General features: G+C 48.0%; 1 protein-coding gene across 7 annotated transcripts in view; it reads right to left on the bottom strand.

Annotated features, from left to right (window-relative positions):
- Window positions 1–12020, bottom strand: part of TBL1X (transducin beta like 1 X-linked) — a 247752-nt gene that overhangs the window by 152732 nt on the left and 83000 nt on the right. For all 7 annotated transcript variants that reach the window (XM_025275792.3, XM_044936984.2, XM_044936981.2 and 4 more), the window contains exon 2: window positions 2421–2494. The gene's annotated coding sequence lies outside the window, so the exon portion shown is untranslated. The remainder of the gene's footprint in view (window positions 1–2420; window positions 2495–12020) is intronic.

The following is a 12020-nucleotide window of genomic DNA, read 5'->3' as shown; positions in this document are numbered from 1 at the left end:
GGACACGCAGGGGTTTTCCTGTGCCAATGGAACGGTTTCTGTGTTGGATTATGGTGGGGATTACTTAAAGCTCCACATGATTATAGCTCACACACTGTCCATACGCAGGCAGGCACACACCCCAAAACTGCTAAAATGTAGACCAGGGCTGCATCAGTGCACAACTGCAGATGTCAGTTTCCTACTTTTGATGACATAGTATCTTCACGAAAGACCAGGGAAGGCGGGGGAAGGTACCCTAGACCTCAATTTGCTATTTTTTTTTTTTGCTTCCCGGATGGCGCTAGTACAGGAGATGTAAGAGACTGTGGTTTCAGTCCCTGGGTTGGGAAGATCCCCTGGAGGAGGGCGTGGGCAATTCCCTTCAGTGAGAATCCCATGGACAGAGAAGCCTGGCGGGCTATACATCTCATGGCGTCGCAAAGAGTGGGACACAACTGGAGCACCAGACCATGCACACACATATTTTTGCCAGGTCTTGTGAGCCTGGTATTATTTCAAAATAGAAATCGTCAAAAGTAACAGTGTCTCACTCACGAATGGATACACCAAACGTGGGCTATTCACCCAGTGGAATGGGGTCTGGTAATCAAATGGAATGCAACAACACCATTGAACCTTGGAAACGTTCCACCGAGTGAAAAACCAACCGTCCAGGAAGCGCACACACTCTGCGTGATTGCCATTTACACGAAACATCCAGAATGAACAAATCCAGAGATGCTGACCATCAACGGGCGGTGGCTGGGGACTGGGGGAGGCCCGAACAAGGAGTGAGCTCTCATGGGTCCATGGGGTTCTTTGGGGAGCGAGGAAATGGTTTAGAATCAGTTGTGGCGATGGGTGCAGAACTCTGTGAATATTCTAAAAACCACCGAAGTGTATATATACTCTGAATGGGCGAATTGTCGGCTATGTGAATAACAACAGTGATCAAGTTGTTAATACCATATGGCCGTGGCTGGCAGACGAGTTATGTAAGTATCTTGCCATGATTTACTGTTCTTTCTTCACCCCAGGGGGCTGGGGGTGGTTGGTTCAAAAGGTCACCTATGATATTGTTTCAAATTACATGCAGCCCATCTGTTATTGACGGGTATGTGACCCCAGGCGTGTCTAGATAAAGGGAGATAGCAGCTCTGATGCTAAGAGAATCAGAATCAGACTCCTTTGGGCACTGTGCAGGCAGGGTTAACATCAGGGCCCTTGCCTTTTCCTTAGGGAAGCCTGGCGTGCTACAGCCCACGGGATTGCAAAGGGTCAGACACGACTGAGCAACTAAACAACAATTACCCCCATCACTTCCCTGCATTCCACCAGGCTGGCTTATCAACTTTTCCCTTTAAAGAGGAAAAAGAAAATCTTATTGCTCATTTCTCGCCTTTGCCCATAGAACCCCCCATCTAGAATGCATATCTTCACTATGCATTGAGATCCCAAACGCCACCAAAACCAGTCCAAGTCTCCCCTTCAAGACGAAGGTCCAGCCTTCCTCAGCGGCTGCAAGGCAGGTTAGTAGATCCTTCCTGGGAATTCCCACAGCAGGAGACGTCTGCACCGTCCATGGGACACCCATCCATGCCACGGCTTTCTAAGACCTGTCACGCCTTCCCCAAAAACACGAGACACATCTCACTTAATCTCCACACACTCCACAATGCTCCAGAAGTAAGAGATTCAGAGAACAGTCACCCCAGAAACAGAAGACTTTCATAAAAGGGGGGTCTTGAAAAGGAAGTTCTTGATCTGGGTGAGACCCGGGCCTTGCTGCAAGCTGGGTGAAATACAGCAGCCAAGATGATGGCTCCAGACCCCAGAGATCCCCGTCCTAAGAACCCTGCCTGGGTTCTCTGTGTTCTCACGACAGTGCACATGGGGCTCGGACGGAAGGAAAACGCCTCCCCAGGTGCCCCCAGCACAGGCCACGTGGCCTCACGATGCTGTCCAACAAGGTGTTTATGGAAAGTTCTGTCTGGACCACAGACTAGGCCGTGGATGTCTGTCGTTTCCAAACACATACAAGACAAGCATCAAAAAAAAACAAAAAAAACACACCTCTGTTTCTCATAAATCAGCCATCCGAGGGAAAATAAGTACCTGCAATGTTCTCAGGAATGAGAGACCATGAAAGAAATGATGTTTCTTGCAAAAGCAAACAATAACCATCTCCATCTCTCTTTCCTAAAATTTCTGACTTTCCAAAAGCTCCATGAAACAGGAGTTTATCACGAAATGCCAACACAGACAGATACACAGCATGTTTTGGTTACCAAATCAACTATTACAAAACATCTTGAGAAATTACTGTTTCTGGTACATACAGCCAATAAGTAATAGTAAATTTTTTTAAATACATGGACCAGTTGACAGGATACTTCATTATAGAATAAGAAAGAAATCCATTTTACAATTTTACTTACTCAGAGACAAATGTAGGCAAATCTCGTCTTCCTTCTGGGATTTATTTTTAGGCCTGTTTTCTGTCTTCGGTTACCTGTCAACAAAAATACATCCAAAATCAGGCAAAAAAAGAAGTCAACGAAACCCACTCCAGTATTCTCGCTTGGGAAACCCCATGGACAGAGGAGCCTGGTGGGTTACAGCCCCTGGGGTCTCAAAAGAGTTGGACATGACTTAGTGACTCAACAACAACAAATTGCCCTTTATCACACCGAGTATTTTTTAACATCTTTTTTTTTAATGCAGTAAATATTACAATACAATCTGGAAAATAGATCCTGGTGAATTCAATAAAAATTGCCAGATCTCCCTTGTGGCCGTTCAAAAACAAAAAAAGTCAACAAAAACATCTCAACTACATTCTCGACCGTTCAAAGACTTAACGCAGATTTCTGAAGCAGGGGGGGTCTTAGGAAGCTGAAACATTAACAGTGTCAGATGGTGGGCAACCACCATCAGTGAAATTTAGTCTTTTGTCTCTACGCATACAGTGAGCCTGTTCACGTGAAATCTGTTCAAAACTCTCAATCTCAAACTAGTTATGATCACCTCACTAGATATTCCAGTCACCCCTAAACACGAGACACATCTCACTTATCTCTGCACACTCCACAGGGCTCCAGAAGTAAGAGATTCAAAGAGCGGTCATGTAGCCAGCTAGAGCATCTAGCCAGCTCTCACTGTTCTCTAAGCACCCTAAAATACACTAAATGAAAAACACAGGTTATTTCTCGCTCGATTCGATGCAACTTGGCACATTCTCACTGAGAATCCGGCATCCAGACGTGTGGGAAGAGCAGACGCCGCTCAGCGATGCTGCTGTTGGGCATCAGGGAACACTTGATGTCTGCGGTCGTGGGACACTTAAGTATCTGGACGGTGAGAAGGGGGGATCTCAGCAAGAACACAACATTGGCAACAAACCAGTAAGAAAACGCCCAAGACCATGTAAGAGAAGTGACGACGCTCGAACTGGTAGTGGGGGAGAAGTCACCGTTGGCCACAGAACTGAGCTCACACTGGGGGCCGAGACAGGGCACCGTGAGAAGGGAGCCCTTGAATGCACATGCAACCAGCCCACGAGCGCACACGTCCAGTGGCGATAGCGACCTGGGTAACGGGGACACAGGGAGGAGGGGCCGGGTGACGGTGCTGCAGAAGCGAGCGACAGTGGATCCCGGGCCACGGAGGACTCTGCCAGCCTCAGAAAGGAGCCTGACTCCTCCTCCTCGGTCTCTCTTCACCCGGCACCAGGCTGAACGAGAAAAGAAAATCTGACCATCCCCCCACTTAAAATAAAACCCTTCAGGGCTCCCATCATTCTCAGGACAAAAGGCTTAGAGAAGCTCTCGCCCAGCAGAGGAACACAGGTGAACTCGCAAAGGACCGGAGGGGAACACGGAGGTGGAGAGAAGACGCACGGAGTCCGCGGTGTCCTGGAGATGAGACGCGGGGGATGCACGGGTCAGCGCATGTGTGCTGGGGTCGGGGGCAGAAGCAGTAAGGATGCCTTCCAGGTTCACAGCTTGAGCAAAAGGTGGGATGTTTGGGAAGTCGGAGTGGAGGACAGAGCAAAAGCTTTTGAAGGTGTGAACTTTTCCTGAAACCCCTGTTGGCTCTCCCACTCTCTGAGCGGATTCTTAAGTAGGTGATCTCACATGTCTGAGCGGGAGGCAGAGGTCACAGTCCCAGAGTTAAGTCTGTGTAACCAATGGATTTCCCTGGTGGCTCAGACGGTAAAGCATTTGCCTACAATTTGGGAGACCTGGGTTCGACCCCTGGGTCAGGAAGATTCCCCCGGAGAAGGAAATGGCAATCCACTCCAGTATCCTTGCCAGGAAAATCCCATGCACAGAGGAGCCTGGTGGGCTACAGTCTGTGGGGTCGCTAAGACTCAGATATGAGTGAGTGACTTCGTTTCACTTCACTTCAACCGTGACCCCTGGAGCTGTGGGCCTGGCTGGGACGCACCTGGGGTGGGATTTCTCCTCCTCAGCAGTACTGGCATTGGGACCAGATCACTCTACGCAGTGGGCTTCCCAGGTGGCGCTCGTGGTAAAGCCACCAGCCAACACACTGGACATTAAGAGATGCAGTTTCGATTCCTGGGTCGGGAACATGCCCTGGGGGAGGGCATGGTAACCCACTCCAGTATTCTTGCCTGGAGAAATCCCATGGACAGAGGAGCCCAGTGGGCTACAGTCTATGGGGTTGCAATGAGTCGGACACAATGAAGCAACTCAGCAGGCACGCACGCATTCTCTGGGGTGGGGATGGGGGGCTGTGCTCCTTGTGAGAGGACTCTGAACAGTATTTCAGGCCCTATCCACTCGACACCATAGGAATCCTGCCATCCACCCAGGGTGTGACAACCAAACTGACCCTCGCTGCCCAGTGTCCCCTGGACAGCACGGTCACCCCACTGAGATTATCTCAAGATTACCACACTAAGGCTTCCCAAGTGGCGCCAGTGGTAAAGAATCTGCCTGCAGGAGATGCACGAGACCTGGGTTTCGTCCCTGGGTCAGGAAAATCCCCTGGAAGAGGGCATGGTCACCCATGCCAGTATTCCTGCCTGGAGAATCCCATGGACAGATGAGCCGGGGGGGCTACAGTCCATGGGGTTGCAGAGAGTCAGACACGACTGAAGTTAAGTGATATCATATGACATCACTTTTACGTGGAATCTAAAAAAAAAAAAAAAAATGTAATACCCTGGCAGTCTAGCGGTTACTGGTTAGGACTCTGACCTCTCACTACCCAGGGCCCAGATCAATCCCTGGTCAGGGGGGAAACTAAGATCTCACAAGCTGTGCAGCACAGAAAATTAATAAACAATAAAAAAAAAAAAGGACAAATAAATGATACAAATGAACTTCTTTACAGAACAGAAACAGACTCACAGACACAGAAAACAAACAGATGCTTACTAAAGGGGGAAGAAGGGTTGGGATAAATGAGGAATTTGGGATTAAGATATACACACTACTATGAATATATATAAAGTGGATACATAACTAAATTAATTGCACAGCACGGGGAATTACAGTATCTTTCTCATAACCTATCATGAGAAAGAATCTGATAAAGAATAGATTCGACGGTATTCCTACAAATGTAAAGGCCACCACCGAACCCAGAGGAGGAAGATCTGGCCAGTGAGACAGAGAAACAAGAGCGCAGCAATGCGGGATGAAAACCGCAGACAGTTCGGTGTTCCTGGCTTCTAGTGACAGCCGCCACTCAGATTACTGGGGGAAGACTAGCAAGTGACCGCTGCTGAGACGGAGGACTGGAGTGGGGAACCCGTGGCTGATAGGATGATAAGGACAAACACATACTGTCTTCTCTGCATCTGCTCCCTGCACGGAAGAAACCTAGGAAGACTTCATGGAGGTGGCAGCATCCCTTGCCACAAGAAGTCAGGGGAAGAGGAAGGTAAAGCGGCTGCCACGTGAGCGGTACTGGAGGTCAACGGGTGGGCGCAAGCAGAGGGCATGGAAGTTTCCCAAAATGTCAGAGGGCGGGTGCTCGGAAAAGAGGATGCCGACACCAGAGTACGGGAGGGCTGGTTGGTGGGGGAGAAAGGGCTGCCCCACACAGCACAGGAAACAGACCCCCTCTCCCCCACCGCCCGATCAGCGTAGACCAACCTCAGTCTTGGGGCCACCCAGCGTTAAGAACAGCTGGCTCCAGGGCCGCCCCACGACCACAGCCGGGAGAGCAGGGGACCAGTTCAGTTCAGTTGCTCAGTTGTGCCCGCCTCTTTGCCGACCCTGTGGACTGCAACACGCCAGGCTTCCCTGTCCATCCCCAACTCCTGGAGCTTGCTCAAGCTCCTGTCCACCCAGCTGGTGAGGCCATCCAAGTATCTCATCCTCTGTCATCCCTTCTCCTCCAGCCTTCCATCTTTCCCAGCATCAGGGGCTTTTCCAATGAGTCAGTTCTTCACATCGGGTGGCCAAAGTACTGGAGCTTCAGCAGAGGACCAGAGCCAAGCTGTTTTCTGACTTGCTCCCAAACCATCCCGAATCCCCCTACCCCTCGAAGGAACACATCTAGACCACCAGGAATTGGGGTTAAAGGGCACCTCATGAACTTCCAGTCTTGCTCTCTTTTTTACCACCCCCCCACCAAGTGTTGTCTAAGCTTACAAGGAAGGGCCCACCCTCTTGGCAGACAGTGCTCAGAACCCTTTAACTCTTATCAGTTTCAGGTAGGTCGCTCAATCGTGTCCAACTCTTTGTGACCCCATGGACTGCAGCACGCCAGGCCTCCCTGTCCATCACCAACTCCCGGAGTCCACCCAAACTCATGTCCATTGAGTCAGTGATGCTGTCCAACCATCTCATCCTCTGTCGGGAGTCCCCTTCTCTTCCTGCCCTCAACCATTCCCAACACCATGGTCTTTTCCAATGAGTCAGCTCTTCACATCAAGTGGCCAAAATACTGGAGTTTCAGCTTCAACATCAGTCCTTACAGTGAACACCCAGGATTGATCTCCTTTAGGATAGACTGGTTGGATCTCCTTGCAGTCCAAGGGATAACTCTATCAAAAGGCTGACAAAAGGTGCCCCATGCACAGTCAACTCCACTGCTCCATTCTATCTTCCTTCCACCAAACTGCTATGAACATATATTCAGTTTTAAAAAAAGAAAAAGTTTTTTTAAAAAAAAGAGAGAGAGAGAGAAACAGAGTTACAAGCCTCACTTTGCTCCTAATTAATTATAAGAAACTCTCTCCGGACCAGAGACTCCTCAGCTGTGAAATGAGGGTATTAAATTATTTATAAGGTTTCACCCACATCAAAAAGGAAAATCGGAGGAACCATTTTCCTGTTGACTTCCTTGGTAAATTCTAAGAGAAAATACCTTGCAGGGAACTGAACCAAGAATTTGCAAAGGGATTGCTTTGGGAGGACTTGGTAGAGAGAGGGGGGTGGGCGGCAGACGGGTGTGAAGAGTAATTCATCTGTGTTCCATAGCCACCTGAACACAGAAATACATCCAAAGCAATTTTTTTTCCCCTCTTCTGAAGTTGCCATAATGATGAACATGTTCACCCTGGAGAAACTCGAGTTGTACCATCATGAAAAAAAAATGCGAAAAATGTAAAATATGTTTTCCGAAACCACGAAACATGACACAGGAGCTGCAGTTTCCTTCCAAGTCCTCTTCTTCTTTTTTTTTTTTAAGAGAGCTCGATTTAACCTGGCTGAGCCCCAGCAGCTCAGATACATTCTGGTGGGAGGGGTCTCAACGCCAGAGAATTCTAACCGCTTCATTTGCTACATACTTGCAGAGTTCAGGTTCTGTATGATGAAACTGTTGTTTCCTGCACTATCAATTTCACCCAGTGCTTTTTATATATTTGGATGATTCAGTCCATATTAGATTTTTTTTTAATTTAATTGGAGGATAATTGCTTTACAACGCTGTGTTAGTTTCTGCTGTACAACAACAAGAGTCAACCCTAGTATATGTATGTCCCTTCCCTCTTAAACCTTCTTCTCATCCCCGTACCCCACCCCAACCCTCTAGGTTATCACAGAACAGAGAGCTGGGTCTCCTGTGCTATACAGGCAGCTTCCCAGAAGGCTAGTTATTTCACCCGTGAAAGTGAAAAGGGAAACTCGCTCAGCCGTGTCTGACTCTTTGCGACCCCATGGACTTGTAGAGTCCAGTGGACTTCTCCAGGCCAGAATACTGGAGTGGGTAGCCTTTCCCTTCTCCAGGGGATCTTCCTGATCCAGGAATCAAACCGGGCTCTCCCACATCGCAGGCAGGTTCCTTACCAGCTGAGCTACCCGGGTGACACATGGTGGTAATTGTGTATATATCAGTGCCACTGTCTCAGGTCACCCCACCCTCTCCTTCACCCGCTGTGTCCACAAGTCTGTCTCTATTCCTGCCTTGGAAATAGGTTCATCGGTACCACTTTCCTAGATTCCTACCAGGCTCCTCCATCCATGGGATTTCCCAGGCAAGAGTACTGGAGTGGGTTGCCATTTCCTTCCCCAGGGGATCTTCCCGAGCCAGGGATGGAACCTGGGTCTCCCGCATTGCAGGCAGATGCTTTCTTTACCATCTGAGCCACCAGGGAAGCCCTCGGTTCCATACACACGCCTTAATACATGACATTCGGTTTTCTCTTTCTGACTGACTTTCCTCTGAATAACACACTCTAGGTTCAGCCACCTCACTAGAAACATGAGCTCAGTTCAGTCGCTCGGGCGTGTCTGACTCTTGGTGACCCCGTGGACCGCAGCACACCAGGCTTCCCTGTCCATCACCAAGTCCTGGGGCTCACTCAAACTCACGTCCATCGAGTCACTAGAACCTACTAGACGGTTAATCCTTTAAATTTGTGCTTTCTCCAATGGGGCTAATTGTGTCCCCTGCCCTCCCCTCCCCCAGCCGCCGTGACTGGACACGGGGCCATGTCTGGAAACATTTTCGGTCCTCGGGACTCCGGGAAGAATGTTACTGGCATCGAGTGAGGCCAGAGAGGCTGCTAAACCTCCTACAGCACATAGAACATCTCCCTTCATAAACAGCTAGTAATATCTGTCTCAAATGTCAGTATCGCCACGGCTGAGAAATCCTCATTTGAACCATACTAAAAATTAAAAAAAAAAAAAAATTATTTATTTAGTGGTGCCGGGTCTTAGTCGTGGCATGCAGGCATGTGGGATCTAGTTCCTGAAGGGAGATTTAACCCAGGGCTCCCTGCACTAGGAAGGAGGAGTCTTAGCCACTGGACCACTGAGGAAGTCCCCATACTAACATCGCTATAGTTCTGCAGAAGGTATATACTGTGTATCATGTTTATTCTTTTCAAAGTAACAGAATACGTACACTACAGATGAAGCAAGACTTCTCATCTCAGCTGCAACCTTTCCAGCATCATCTTTCCCCAATTCTGCTCTCCAAAGCAACCACATTCGAATCATAGAACTGTTTCTACGGTTGGCAATATTCCCTGGCATGGACTCACATGATTCTAAATAAGCTGCTGTACAATATACCCTATCAACTTTAGAGATCACTTACTTGGTTTTCTCACATACAGATGAAGATTTTGTTTTGTAAATTCCGCTTACTCCCTGGAAGAAAAGTTATGACGAACCTAGACAGCATATTGAAAAGCAGAGACATTACTTTGCCGACAAAGGTCCATCTAGCCAAGACTATGGTTTTTCCAGTAGTCGTGCATGGATGTGAGAGTTGGACTATAAAGAAAGCTGAGCACATAAGAATTGATGCTTTGGAACTGTGGTGTTGGAGAAGACTCTTGAGAGTCCCTTGGACTGCATGGAGATCCAACCAGTCCATCCTAAAGGAAATCAGTCCTGAATATTCATTGGAAGGACTGATGCTGAAGCTGAAACTCCAATCCTTTGGCCACCTGATGCAAAGAGCTGACTCATTTGAAGAGACCCTGATGCTGGGAATGATTGAAGGCAGGAGGAGAAGGGGATGACAGAGGATGAGATGGCTGGATGGCATCACCGACTGGATGGACATGAGTTTGAGTAAGCTCCGGGAGTGGGTGATGGACAGGGAGGCCTGGTGTGCTGCAGTCCATGGGGTCACAAAGAGTTGGACACGACTAAGCAACTGAACTTCCCACCACCCATCCTGGCTTACCCTTCCACATTTTTCCAACAGTGTAACATGTTTTGGTTACATATAAACTCTACATGCGCTATTTTGACAATGGAACAGGCACTTTCAGGCAAGCAAGCGGTAGGGTTATGATGCCTTTCTTCGGTCTAACTCTTTAATTTTCCTGGGATGATTTGGTTGCCTTTGTTTTTCTTTGATAATTCCTCCAACAACCCTCCACCGTCTTTCAATTTTTCACTCAGATAACCTGGCAATTCTAAGTTCACCCCAACCACTGCTCTCCTGATCCCCCAAATATATACACACACCAGACCTTCCTCCTGAAATTTCTGGACTCTGCTCCAGTCTCTACTTGTCAGAGTGAGATCTGCTGAGACCAGATGGCCCAAGATCACACCACCAGCATCGTAACAATTCCTTCCGCCTCTTTCTGTTTCAGAGACCCCAACTCTCCCCCCTTTCTTGGTTTATTGTCTCCTTTTGATGGAACACATTCTCCAGCAGCTTCCTGAGAAAAGTGAAGTATGAAACCTAAAAGCCTGCTGATAATCCTGAGTATGGACAAATCTCTTTATGCTACTCTGAAGTAACAACCCATGAGGGAATGAACGCAAAAATCTGAGTGAAAATAAATTGTCATAGAATTCTAAGCTCAGTCTGTTTTCTGACTTAAGAAATATGATGTCATTCTGATTCCAGGCCCTTCCTATGACTCTTTTCCATCCAAAAAAACAAACAAAAAAAAGTGCTTAGACGCTGCCTTTATCCTTGATTTTCTACAATGAAATGCTGATGAGATTTCAAGTAGTAATTTTTGATATGCTCAATTTCTATTCTCTCTTCTATTTGGTTTGAAATTTCTGTCTTCTTCAGATTGGAGATTCCCCTCCTTCCCTCTGCCCCCCTCCCCTCTGTTTTCCTGGAATACTTATTAGGCAAAATCTGAATAACCATCTCTCATCTGTCTGACAATATTTCCTGCACTGTATCTCTTTTGCCCAGTAAGGTATTCATTTACGTCCTATCTGAAAAGTGAAGGGCTTCCCCACTAGCTCAGCTGGTAAAGAATCCACCTGCAATGCAGGAGACCCCGGTTCTACTCCTGGGTCGGGAGGTTCCCCTGGAGAAGGGATAGGCTACCCACTCCAGTATTCTTGGGCTTCCCTGGTGGCTCAGCTGGTAAAGAATCCATCTGCAATGCGTAATGACCTGGGTTCGATCCCTGGGTTGGGAATCCCACTCCAGTATTCTAGCCTGGAGAATTCCATGGACTGTATAGTCCATGGGGTCACAAAGAGTCGGACACAACTGAGTGACTTCCACTGGGAAGTAAGGGCTTCCCAGGTAGTACAGAACCTGCCTATCAGTGCAGCAGATGAAAGAGACCTAGGTTCGGGAAGATCCTCTGACATAGGAAATGCCAACCCATTCCCATATTCTTGCCTGGAAAATTCCATGGGCAGAGGAGGCTGGCGGGCTACAGTCCACAGGCTCGCAAAGAGTCAGACACAGCAGAGCATGAACACAAGTACGGGGATTCATTTAGCCACGTGTGACTACTGAGCAGTGGAGAAGTGGACAGTACAACTGAGGCGTTGACTTTAAATGGAGTTTGCTTTTCATTAATTTAAGTTTAAAGAGTCATACATGGCCGGGGGCTACCATGTGTGACACAAACCTAAAGATGACGACCAAGAGGAAAAGAAGGCAACCAAGGAAGGTCAATGCCTTTAGCATTGACCCTAGATGATATTAAACACGGAAGAAAAGAGTGCGAGCAATTTCTAAATCCCCTTGTTTACTATTTTCAGCATGAGGTCCCAGGATGTAATTCCTTAGGGGTCTCCTTCCTCGGAAGAGTTGGAGGACCTTTTGGCATGACGTCAGACAAGCAGAAGCAACTGTCTGCTCCTAAGATGATGTTTTATTAT

The sequence above is a fragment of the Bubalus bubalis genome, chromosome X, assembly GCF_019923935.1.
Source record: "Bubalus bubalis isolate 160015118507 breed Murrah chromosome X, NDDB_SH_1, whole genome shotgun sequence".
Taxonomy (NCBI): Eukaryota; Metazoa; Chordata; class Mammalia; order Artiodactyla; family Bovidae; genus Bubalus; species Bubalus bubalis.
This window is presented reverse-complemented; position numbering and strand designations above follow the sequence as displayed.